This window comes from Tasmannia lanceolata, unplaced genomic scaffold, assembly GCF_043159265.1.
Source record: "Tasmannia lanceolata isolate RefF3 unplaced genomic scaffold, GAP_Taslan_0.1 ptg000015l, whole genome shotgun sequence".
Lineage (NCBI taxonomy): Eukaryota > Viridiplantae > Streptophyta > Magnoliopsida > Canellales > Winteraceae > Tasmannia > Tasmannia lanceolata.
Genome location: NW_027518692.1, coordinates 7,244,665 through 7,258,268, shown reverse-complemented (window position 1 = coordinate 7,258,268; position 13,604 = coordinate 7,244,665).

The window sequence follows — 13,604 nt, the reverse complement described above, 5'->3', positions numbered from 1 at the left end:
ATCGAGATGTTGACATATGTCAAGATGTTAGGTATTTTAATTAAAGTGAAGATACCTCTCCAACTTAGAAAAACTAAGAAGGCTAAGAATATCAATTGAGTGATTTTTAAGATTAAAAATTTGACATCTCATTCATGCAGATACTACCAAACAAAGATTATATATATAAATACTATATAAATAAGCTGGTTAAAGGCACAAAGTATTTATTTGGCAATTTCTTTAATTTGATCCGCACTCCATATGTTTAAGGCACTTCGGATATAGCAAATTCTATCATCACTAAGGGGTTTTGTAAAGATATCCGCTAATTGTTCTTCAGTGTTGATATATTTTAAGCAAATATCCCCTTTTTGTGAGTGATCTCTAATGAAGTGGTGCCTGATCTCAATATGTTTTGTTCTTGAGTGTTGTATGGGGTTCTTTGTTAAGCTTATAGCACTAGTGTTGTCACACTGGATGAGAATATTGTCCATTTTAATTGCATAGTCCATCAATCTGCTTTTCATCCATAGGACTTGAGCACAGCAAGCTCCAGCTGCCACATATTCTGCTTCTGTTGTGGACAGAGCTACTGAATTTTGCTTCTTGCTAAACCATGAAACAAGTGATTTACCCAAGAATTGGCAAGTTCCACTAGTGCTTTTCCTATCTACTCTACATCCAGCAAAGTCTGCATCTGAATATCCGATGAGAGTGAAGGAAGATGATCTTTCATACCACAGTCCTAGACTTTGGGTTCCTCTTAAGTACTTGAAGATCTTCTTAACGGCTGATAGGTGGGATTCTTTAGGATCCGATTGAAATCGAGCACAGAGACAGACAGTAAACATAATGTCTGGTCTGCTGGCTGTCAAATAGAGCAAACTACCTATCATACCCCTATACAATTTCTGATCCACAGATTTGCCAAATTCATCTTTTTCTAGCTTAGCAGTAGTACTCATGGGAATTCTTGATGTCTTACTACTATCCATGCCATACTTCTTTAATAACTCCTTTGTATATTTTTCTTGATTTAAAAATATTCCATTTTTGTATTGTTTAATTTGGAGTCCTAAGAAGTAGGTTAACTCTCCCATCATGCTCATTTCAAATTCATTTTTCATTAAGGTTGCAAATTCATCACACAATTTTTGATTAGTTGAGCCACAGATGGTATCATCCACATAGATTTGGACAAGGAGGATATCATGATTTTCTCTTTTGATAAATAAGGTTTTATCCACCTTTCCCATCTCGAATCCCTTTTCAACTAAGAAAGTGCAAAGCCTCTCATACCAAGCTCTGGGAGCTTGCTTTAATCCATATAAAGCTTTATCAAGCCTGAAGACATGATTTGGATGTTTGAAGTCTTCAAAACCTGGAGGTTGCTCGACATACACTTCCTCTTGGATATAGCCATTTAGGAAGGCACTTTTGACATCCATTTGATATAGTTTAAATCCTTTATGAGATGCATATGCCAGCAGTATCCTAATAGCCTCCATACGGGCAACAGGAGCAAATGTCTCATCATAATCTATCCCTTCCTCCTGATTGTACCCTTGGGCTACAAGCCTAGCTTTATTCCTAGTGATAATTCCATTTTCATCCAATTTATTTCTATACACCCATCTCGTGCCAATGACTGGATGATCACTAGGTCTAGGCACTAGCCTCCACACTTTGTTCCTTTCGAATTGACTTAGCTCTTCTTGCATAGCCATCAACCAATATTCATCCTTTTCAGCTTCCTTGATGGATTTTGGTTCTAATTCGGATAGGAATGCCAAATTGTTACTCACACTACGATAGTATGATCTAGTTCTTACTGGCAATGTGGCATCACCTAAAATTTGGGATTCAGGATGATCTACCAATGTTCTCCTATCCCTAGGTAATGAGTCATCATTTTCATTTTCTACTTCCTCACTAGGTAATGTATGACTTGTTGATGCATGAGGAGGAGCACTCAATTTTGGAAAAAGATGTTCAATGGGTTCATCCTCATCATGTGGCATTTCTTGTGATGTTGGCTCTCTTTCATCAAATGTCACATGCATGGATTCTTCTACTACTAGGGTTCTCCTATTAAATACTCTATATGCCTTACTATGAGAAGAATACCCTAAGAATATTCCATCATCCGATTTCCTATCAAATTTGTGTAAATTATCTTTAATGTTCAAAATGAAGCATTTACATCCAAACACTCTAAAATAGCTTATATTTGGTTTCAAGTTTTTCCAAAGCTCATAAGGTGTTTTCTTAGAAATTGGCCTTAAATATACCCTGTTTATAATATAGCAAGCGGTGCTAACCGCTTCCGCCCAAAAATATCTAGGGAGATCATTTTCATGCAACATAGTTCTAGCCATTTCTTGGAGAGTTCGATTCTTTCTTTCTACTACTCCATTTTGTTGAGGTGTTCTAGGTGCGGAAAAATTATGTTTTATGCCATGTTCATTACAATAAGTGTCAAAATGTACATTTTCAAATTCAGTTCCATGATCACTTCTAATGTGGGAGATGGCAATACCTTTTTCATTTTGAATTTGATTGCACAATGTAAGAAAGTTTTCATAAGTTTCATCTTTATGTCCTAGAAATATGACCCATGTGAATCGTGAGTAGTCATCAACAACTACAAACACGTACCTCTTTCCACCTAGGCTACTAGTCTTCATTGGTCCAAAAAGATCCATATGAAGTAGCTCCAAGGGGTAGGAAGTTGAAATCATATTTTTAGGTGCAAAAGAGCTTTTCAATTGTTTTCATAATTGACAAGTTCTACAAATGTGATCCTTGATGAATTTGAACTTAGGCAATCCTCTAACACTTTCTTTTGAGGAGAGGGTCGAAATGAGATCCATTCCGGCATGACCCAACCTCCTATGCCATAGCCAAGAATCCTCACTTATGGCATTTAGACAAGTTACATTTTGAAGTCTAAGATCATCTAATCCGATTGTGTAAATGTTATTGTCTCTTAAACCTATGAATTTGACTTCTCCATTTATCTTATTTTTCACAATGCATTTATCGGGATTGAAGACAACTTCAAAACCATTATCACATAATTGACTAATGCTAATAAGATTATGGGACAAGCCATCAACAAAGAGTACATCATGTATGGGAGAGGTAGAGTTACCTATGGTGCCTTCACCTTTGACTTTTCCTTTCTTATCATCTCCAAAGGTAACTTCTCCACCATCCTTGAGTGATAGGGATGCGAATTGAGTGAGATCTCCGGTCATGTGTCTAGAGCATCCACTATCAAGGTACCATGTGTTCCTCTTGTTGTGGCTTTTAAGGCATACCTACATAGGAATAGGCAAGTGAGATCCCTTAGGTACCCAAATCTTTCTAATCTTGCTATGTTCATTTGTTTTCACTTTAGAGTTCAATTTGATCTTATCTTGTTTAGCATGCAAGCAAGCAACTTTATAATGACCTAACAATCCACAATAAAAGCAAATTTTAGTACTACTAGAGGAAGTCTTTTCAAGTTTGTTTTTATAGTTAGATATTGTGGTATTCCATCTATGTCCAAGTCCACTTTTGTCACTTGACATTCTTTGAAGATTTACAAGTTTATCCAATTTTAATGAACTATTTTCAAATTTTTCAAAGAGTTTCTTGAGTTCATCATATTCAAAAGATAGTTTACCGTTTTCATGCTTTAGTTTGTTATTTTCAATAGAAAGATTTTGTCGATTTTCATTCAAAGTCTTAATGGTAGCATTTAGCTCATGAATCTCTACTTTGCATTTTTCATTTTCATCATCTAAGAATTCATGATCCTTTTTTAACCAACCAAATTCTTTTGTCATGTTAGCAAGAGAATTTTCAAGTGATGCAATTTTATCAAATTGAATTTCAAGTTCATCATTTGCACTTTGTAAGGAATCTAAAACTTCTTGTAAGATAATGACATCATTTAAAGTGTTTACCTCATTGTTGTCGTTTGTTGAGGCCATGAAGCACACATTTCTTGCTAATAGGCAATCTTCCCCATCATTTTGTTCGCCTTCGCTTTCAATCTCCTCATCCCATGTGGCGGACATTCCTTTCTTGCCTTCTCTTCTCTTGAAGCGGTTGTTTGAAGTAGGTTCATTGTTGAGTGGACAATCCGGGCGAATGTGTCCAAGCTTCTTGCAACCGTAACATCGGGGTTGAGAAGATCCATCACCAACTTCTTCTTTCTTCTTGAATGGAGGATTGGTCCTTCTATTTCTCATGCCTCCCATGTTTCTTTGCAAGAATTTGATCCTTCTTGTTAGGAGAGCTACTTCATCCTCGATGTCTTCCTTTGCATCTTCACTTTCACCTACATTACAAGCAAAAGCAATTCCTTTTCCTTTTTCGATTTTAGTTTCGATTTCGGGTGCTTTTGTTTTGAAAATCATTTCATGTGTGATCAAGGACCCTATAAGTTCATCTAGGTTCAAAGTGTTCATGTCCTTGGCTTCGGTGATTGCGGAGGTTTTGGATTCCCAAGACAAAGGTAGGGACCTAAGAATTTTAGTTACTAAATCTCTATTGGAAAATTGTTTTCCAAGTCCCCTTAATCCATTTACAAGATTGGTGAATCTAGTGTACATGTCGGCAATTGTTTCATCGGGTGTCATTTGAAAAAGTTCGTATTGCCGAAAAAGATGGTTCATTTTAGATTCTTTAACTTGATTGGTTCCTTCATGGGTGACTTCTAGAGTGTCCCAAATTTCCTTAGCCGAATTCAAATTTGATACTCTATTGAATTCTCCGGGAGATAGAGCACAAATGAGAGAATTCATGGCTTTGGCATTATAATTCGAAGCTTGTTGTTCGGCTTCGGTCCAATCATTTAAATTTCTTGTGGGTAGGATATATTCATTATTAATTGCTCTCCACATTTGATAGTCTTGAGTTAAAAAGATTTTCATTTTAGTTTTCCAAAAACCATAATTTGTACCATCAAAATAGGGTGGCCTAGTGTTTGAATAACCTTCATGATGTTGAGGGTAGTTTGCCATTTTTGAATCTTTACTCTAAACCGGTTAGGGTTTTCAAAAAAAATAGAGACGAGGCTCTGATACCAATTGAAATACTCAAGAGGGGGGGTGAATTGAATTTAACTCAATATTAGGCCTTTTGAAAATTATCTATAAACCCTAATTGGAATTTTTCTTCACTTAATTAAATATTTGGTTAGTGCAAATATAATTGAAAGAACAAAATGAGATGCCACACCAAACAATAATGGAAATGCAAGAGTGAGAAATGACACACCGATATATAGTGGTTCGGCCAACGGCCTACTCCACTCTACTCAAGGTCGCACTTGAGGGATTCCACTATAGGAGACCTCCACGATGCCCGGCTCCGAGGCGGTTACAAATCCAAGGGATATTAAACAAGGATGCCCTTACACCTTTACAAAGACTCTCCTTCTCCGCCGAGTTCTAAGCGGTTGCTCTCTAGGGAATTAAAAAGGGAATGCCCTAGCCACCTATACAAGATTTGAAAGAGAATAGCTTGGCTTCTTCTTGAAAGCTTGATGCTCTTTGTAGACCCTTGATTGCTCTTCAAAGATGGTGATTTGCAAGTGAAAGCACTACTATATCCAAACTCAAAAGATTCACAAGTGAAAGGCAAGTTTGGGATGAAAAACAAAAACTCAAGCTAAAATGGATTGCAAATGTTTTTGATGCTTAAGGATGTTTTTCAAAGATCAAGAGAGAGGAAATAATCCTCTAGATATTGTATAAATAGTCTCTCCTCAAAATATGACCGTTTGGGGGTGTAGATAACAAAAAACAAATTTTAATTCAAAACCCAACGGCTCTTTTTTGAGCTGTCGCAAGGTTCTCGGAGTTCCGAGAACCATTCTCGGAGTTCCGAGAATTCTCGGAGTTCCGAGACAACGGCCAGAAGAAATAAAATTTCTACTGGACCATTTCTCGGAGTTCCGAGAAATTTTCTCGGAGTTCCGAGAAAATGTCCAGATGCTACTGGACCTTTTCTCGGAGTTCCGAGCTCGGAGCTCCGAGAAGCCTAAAAATCCACAGATTTTGATTTTTATTGCTTATTTGATTTTTAGCTTTTGGAACTCAACTCCTATGATTATTTTGGAATGTTTATGAGGGTCCCAACATGTTGGTCCACCACATAACCATTCACTAATCCATTTTAAGTTCTTAAGTGTTCTTTGAAAAAATATTTTGAAAACACTTTGCCTTGACTTGGAAATCTAAAGAGAAAGGATGTACAATGATACCTATGTAGCTTTCAACTTCTCTTTAGTCTTGGTCTTCAATTGATCTTCCATCTTGTGTATGCTTGCTTGAGAGATGAGGTGAGCTTCACTTAGCTCCTTTGACTCTTGTATGGGATATCTCCAAGCATGACCATGTTGTGTGTTGGTTTCTTCAATGATCAATCCTATCTCAAACACAACACTTCAAAGCAAATTGATTAGTATTCAAAAACACAATCAATTATGTTTAGAATCATCAAAACAAGATAGGAGAGTAGACCCTTGGGCTTACACAAGTACTTCAACGTATCCATCCGTGAGAGTAAGAGAACCTTGTTTGATAGCAGGTAATGCCTAAGCCTCTGAGTTGCCCAGACCAGCGCCAGACAAGTCTTTTCCAAGATAGAATATTTGATTTCGTACTCCAGCATCTTCTTGCTGATGTAGTAGATGGGCTTTTCTTTCTTCGACTCAGGGTCTTGCTGGGCTAACATGCAACCCATAGCTGTGTCAGTGACAGATAGGTACAGCAACAGTGGCTGGTCTGGAATAACTGGTGACAGGACAGGAGGCAAAGTTAGACACCGCTTGACTTTCTCGAATGCTTCCTGACACTCATCATTCCACTTCTTTGGAGAATTTTTCTTCAATAGCTTGAAGATGGGTTCGCACGTCATTGTCAACTGATTTATGAACCTTCTGAGGTACTGAACCTTTCCCAGGAAACCACGGATCTGCCTCTCGGTCCTCGGTGGCTCCATCTCTTGGATTGCTTTGATCTTTTGAGGATCTACCTCGATCCCTCTTTCGCTGACCATGAATCCCAACAACTTCCCTGAAGTAACCCCGAAAACACACTTGCTCGGGTTCAAGCGAAGCTTATACTTCCGGATCCTTTCAAAGAACTTCCTCAGGACTACGGCATGCTCTGGTCGAGTCTTAGATTTGACAATCATGTCATCGACGTAAACTTCGACCTCTTTGTGAATCATGTCATGCAATAAGGTGGTAGCCGCCCTTTGATAGGTTGCCCCTGCATTCTTCAGCCCAAACGGCATCACTTTGTAGCAATATGTTCCCCATGGAGTGGTGAACGCAGTTTTTATCATGTCCTCAGGGGCCATCTTGATCTGATTATATCCGGAAAACCCATCCATAAAGGATAGCAAAGCATGACCAGCTGTATTATCCACCAGGAGATCGATGCTCGGCAAAGGAAAGTCATCCTTGGGACTCGCCTTGTTCAAATCTCTGAAATCCACGCACATTCTGACTTTTCCGTCCTTCTTGGGCACCGGTACTATGTTAGCCAGCCATTCCGGATATTCAACCACTTGAATGAAGCCCGCATCTAACAGCTTCTTGACTTCATCATGGACTTTCAATTCCCATTCTGGTTTTAATTTTTGAAGTTTTTGCTTTTTCGGCTTGGCACCTGGGATTAGGGGAAGACGATGCTGGACAATGTCTTCGCTTAATCCCGGCATGTCATCATAGGACCAAGCAAAAACTTCTTTGTATTCCTTAAGCAAAGTGATTAATTCTTCACGCTCCTCCAGGGATAACGTTTTGCCAATCCGTATTTCCTGGATTAAGGTTTCATCACCTATGTTGACGATTTCAATTTCTTCTTCAAGTGGTTTAGCGCGACGCTGCTCCTCCTGGGTAATCATGTGTTTGATCTCAGGGGGAGTCTCGTCGGCATCCTCATAAGAGGGGGAGTCTTGATCATTGTTATTAGTTTTATCAATTTGAGAAGCAGAAACAGAGACAGAGACAGGAAGATACTGAAACGAGTCTTTCATTTCATTCATAGAATCAAAATTTACATCATTGATCAATTGGCCCACAGCAGGCTTTACAGTATGCTCAAAAGAAAAGTTTGTATCGTCAACTGAAATGTTGACACCTGACTCAACTGGACTATGTATGGACTTTGTGGTATATTCTATAACAGACTCATCTTCATAGACAGCATCTATACCGGAGGACTCGCCATCTACTTATGATGGTCCCATCACAGAAACTAATTGAGAACCCATGAAAAATGTTAGACAGGTTAAGTAATAATATATCCATTTACGGGTATTTTAGTATTTCTCCTTGTACAACCCTAATATGTATAATATGTTTGTGAGAGGTCAGATTTAGACTCTTTTTCAACCGTCATACTCTCTCCATTCTTCTCTTCTATTTCTTTACACAGAAAATAAAAAAGAGGGGAATCAGATTCACTGCCCACTAGGGCAGCATCCCACTGCCACTGTGAGGGGCCGCCACCGCCGCTAGGTGCCGTGAGCTGCCCTCACTAGTACTGACGTCAGCAGGGTCTTGTCAGACCTTGTATTTTGTGTTGATGATAGATCTAGTGCTTGTATGAGGATTTGATGCCGTAATCCTCTGATTGTTCCATATGTTCTTCAGAAATCTGAAACATGGTTATTTTTGTGTTGGATGCTTCTTGTGACTGAGTTCTTACGGTTATTTGAGGGTGATTATTTGCACTAGGGGCAGCTTCTTTGTTAGTGTTTTTAGTGATTTTAATTGGATAGTGGGTATTATGGCCACTTCTACTCGTTTTTCAACTATGGAAATTTAAAATATGCAGATGACATCCATTAAAATGGATGGCTCAAATTATCCTCTGTGGTAAAATGACTGTTGAAACCTTTCTTCTTGCCCGAGCAAAGGTTGAGTATATCGAAAAGGATCCCCCTGATAGTGAGGTTAAGTCTTATGGGACAGAGAAAGGAAGATCTTGTGATTAAGACCCCAACTCTATGTCAATACCACATAGAGTTACGAGGTATTACTAGTCCCATGTCAATCTGACATTCCATGCATAAGATATGATTACTTTGTTGTGCAGTTCAACGATGTTGCCTACCAAATATCATTCTCTACATTAATGAAATGCAAACAATATCATCTTTCTTTTATTTCGTCGTTCCAACGATCTTGGTCGAAGTTCGGGAATTTTGGTAGAATTTTGGAAATTTCGATCGAATTTCGGGAATTTAGGCCAAAATTTTGGGGAAATAATGACGTAAAAGGAAATCATGTAGATTTCATTTCGTTTCGACAGGGATGGAAATGGAAACATTTTGGTCGTTTCGGGGAAATTTAAAACCATGCATGAAACGCTATCAGAAAGCACAATCAGATCCTCCCACGGACAAGCACAGTCTAGTTTAAGGGACATATCCCAAAACATGCATTAACAAAGTGGCAAGCACTCCAAGGCAAGCTAATCACAGCAGACCGATTGATGAAATATTGAAATTGAATGTCAATGTTTAGTTGTTAACCAAAACAATGCAAGTTGTGCAATACAGAATCGGAAAATATCAACCACTTATTCTTCAACAGCTCCAATTCAAGTTCGATATGGAGATAGATATTATTGAGGTTCAAACACAGACACAAGCCATAAAGAAGGATAGAGGAAGCAGAGGTATGGATCAGAAATATTTTCAAATGGGATGCACAATCAACTACACCCATGAAAGTAGGATTTGCAGCCACTGTCTATCACATATGGACTGATTACAACTCAAGGGTATTTGAAGGCAAAACAAAGCACAAAAGGATCCTTCAAAATTATATCCTTACTGATATACGTAACAGAGTAAACTACCTAAAGATGGACATCAAAACAATCAAATAAATCAATAAATCTCAGCCAATCTAGGGTGCATTGTCACCACAAATCAGGTCAATACTAAAAAATGTAGTTGGATTAGACCGAAGAGAGGTGTCTACAAACCCTATACAGATGCTTCACTCACACAGTCACAAGCAATAGCGCAGCCATTGGAAGTATCATAAGAGATTCAAACGGAAGCATTTTAGCCATGTTTTTCATCAACACTAAAATGGAAGATACATACGTTAGTGAGCTCATAGCCATTCATAAAGGATTACTCCTTGCAAAAACAATGCAAACCAAAAACATCAGGACTAAGTTGGCTTCTGAAGTTGTGGTAAAGATATTAAAGAAAGAAACCCACTGTCCAATGGAAGAAGCGAATAACACTAGCCAAGACTGAAGAGGAAACATTTAAGTCCATGGAGAATCTCTCAAAAGTTGAATGCCCATGTAAGGGAAATACCTCTCTATTCATCTTTCCTCTCACGCTTTTAAACATTGTATATCAAGAAAGTCCACGGAGAGAATATGTATGACTAACTCATATCTTTTTTATTAATACATCTAGTGGAGGTCCACCTAAACCCGCTTGCCTACGAAAAAAATGCTTCCGCTCCCTCACTTGCAACATTGGTCTGGCTAGATGCTCTAATCAACTCCATGAAAACCTCATTTCCCAATGGATGATAGCAAGGGTTTGAGGCTCGAAGCACCATACTAAAGCCTAAACTCCTATTTCCCTTGTCAACATCTATGCGATCAATATTTTGGATTGACTTTAGGTGCATTGAGTATTTACATAAATGAAGGAGCGGAAGGAGCGACTGAGTGGTTGATGTGTCACTAGGAGTGGTTTTATATATCATATTCAATTATTAGCTCCCACAATGATGAATCTTTTGCAGTTTCTATCCAGTTTATGGTAACAAACTGCAGGATTTTTTATTTATTTTTAATGATGCAACAAACTGAAGGGTTATTTTCATAAGGCCTAGAGGTGGCAATGATAGAGGACCTGCGGAGACGTGAAAATCCTTCAAAGGCCCTGGATAGATCAAAATCATTTCGAAATGTTGAAGTGGAGAACACATGAGAATTAGTTAAAGATTATAAGAAGACAAGTTATTAGTTCTTGTTTGGTGGGAACAATCATCCAAATGGGATCAAATCAGCCCATTTCATCCACCAAGGATAATAAGATAAGTATCCATATATTTCATTCATGAGGAGCATAGCATTTGCGTTATTGGCCTAAAGAACAGATTCTCGTATTGCCCTCATCTTATACTTTAGTTTACTTCAATATCAACATGCTTAGACTACTTTATATCAATAAAGGTTGTTTTCATTGGTGCGTCAAGCTTTGCATTGAATTTTTTGAAAAGAATGTGATCTGAACTTTAAAAAGTGATCTAAAAACAAGTCATAGCCATGTCCATAAGTTAAGGAAAACAAGTGGGCACCAAATATTTATTAAACAACAGAGGAAGACCCTAAGTAACACACACCCATTATAACACAATGAGAAAACAAAAACCACAAGGTAAATTAAAAAAGGTACTTCTGAATGGCTAGATTGAAAAAAGCTAGATAGAAAAAAGGTACTTCGTAAGGGCTAGAAAGCTACAAGCTTAAATGATGGTCAAAAAAATATAAAAGTGAGAAATTTAGGTTCATACTTCGGAACAAGTGGTTCTCAAGGCTGCCACGGTACATGAACTCATAGACTAGTAACCGATGATCATCCTCATAGCAATACCAGATCAACTTAACCAGATTCGAATGCCTTAGCTGTCCTAGAAAATTAACCTCCGTCTAAAGGGAAAAAAAATCAAACACAAGAACTTTCAATGCAGAACCTGAAAAACTACAAACGACACATAAAGATCAAAGGAAAAACACAACAATCATAGTCAGTAGAAGGAAAACTATATCACCAAATCTTACTTACAAGCCATTCTCTATGTCCTTGAAGACCGTCCTTGTTAAGGACCTTGACAGCAACAAGAAGAGATTTTAGGCCAACCCTCATATTCTCGTCTATGTATTCTTTGTATATAGTTCCGAACCCACCCTCACCGAGGACGTAATCTGAACGAAAGCTTTTTGTGATGGTCTCCAGTTCAAACAATGTAAATGCAATGACATTATTATTTATACCACATTTTTTCTTGAATCTTCGATGTTTCAAGGGGTTGAAGGATCACTCAAATCTGAAAAAGAACGGTTGTGTCTCTTCTTGAAATGAATGTTCTTAAGAGCCAAAGGCAAAGCTTGGAGTTGCTGAACTGCAAAAGAAAAGTCATAAAGAAGGAAATATAGTCCAATATTAGGAGATTGAAACAAAAAGACAATAGATGACAAGATTACCAATAATCGTAAGCGTCCACGAAGACCAAAAATAAAATTCATAGTGAAAGTATCGGCCCATACTGAGACGTGTAGCCTAATACATCTCGGACTTTGGGTGGACAAGACAAAACAAAGTAAAAGTGTAGCCTAAGAAATGTACTATTCATCCAAAAAAATCCCATGCCATTTGAGACAATAATTGTCTTGAGCAAGATGGTCTGATGTGTATCAGATTTGAGGTGTTGATCATATTGAAAAACCGACCCATTAAAGCATGATGAAAATTGAACAGAAAAGAATAATTCATTCTCAAGAAATGGAAATATGGCTACAACCATGAGATTTATAAGCAGTGTAATTCATCCATGAGATGCATGAATCAGCAAGAGAGTCTAAAAAAATCACTCATTGCCCTATCATAGGATCAGTTGCAGATAGCCCACACCAATGCCAAGTTGCCAACCTTTTAGCTTACGCAAGCATTGGTATGATTGTATTGTAATAAGTGCCAACCTATGTTGCATCAGTACGGGTACGATTGTCAGAATTCAACACGGATATCAAATGTCGGATTCACCAAACTATCTTAATCAATTCTCAAATCTTAATTTTTTACATAATAATATAATTATAAAAAGTAATATATTAAATGTTTGAATAGGAAAAGTAAATATAATGTTTTATTTTGATATAAAATACTTACTATTGGGATAGATAAAACTCGAAACATGTGGTAATTGCAAATTTGTGAGCGTAGTATTAAAAAAACAAATAAAAAAGATCAAAGAGTGTTGCAGAGAATCCTGAACTATTGGAATCTAACGCATGTCCGACTCATGAACTTTGCCCATTTAGAAGAATCCGTGTAGCAATGGTGTTAACGTATGAGTAAGGGAGGTCGTATAGGGATCACAATTCACCTGGTTGCTTCAAATCAAAGAGGCTTTCTAATGGTCATTAAACTCGAGTATATCCTCATTATGGCCAACAAAACCAATCATTCATGCGGCGTCATTAGAAAGAACCTTAAAAGGGCTTTAGTCGGCTCCTCTTGATATGGCTCTCGAGGGAATGGATTTTGGCTTTGGATGGCAGCCTGGCAGTGTATTCCCATAGTGCATTTCATGATTTGATCAAGGGGGAGTAAGTGGGTTTGTTTCAAATTTGTCAGGGACTTCAACAAGGGGAATCCATCGTGATTCTTATCCACTGTGCAGCAAAAAGTATTGGACTTATATTTAAGAACACAAAAAAGGGGGTGTAGATTGCTTCAAGGAATCGAGGTGGTGTAGATTGATTCAAGGAATCGAGGTGATTAATAGTATCCAAATTTTAGTTCATCTTCAATATGACAATCAGGTTGAACATTGTTATATATTT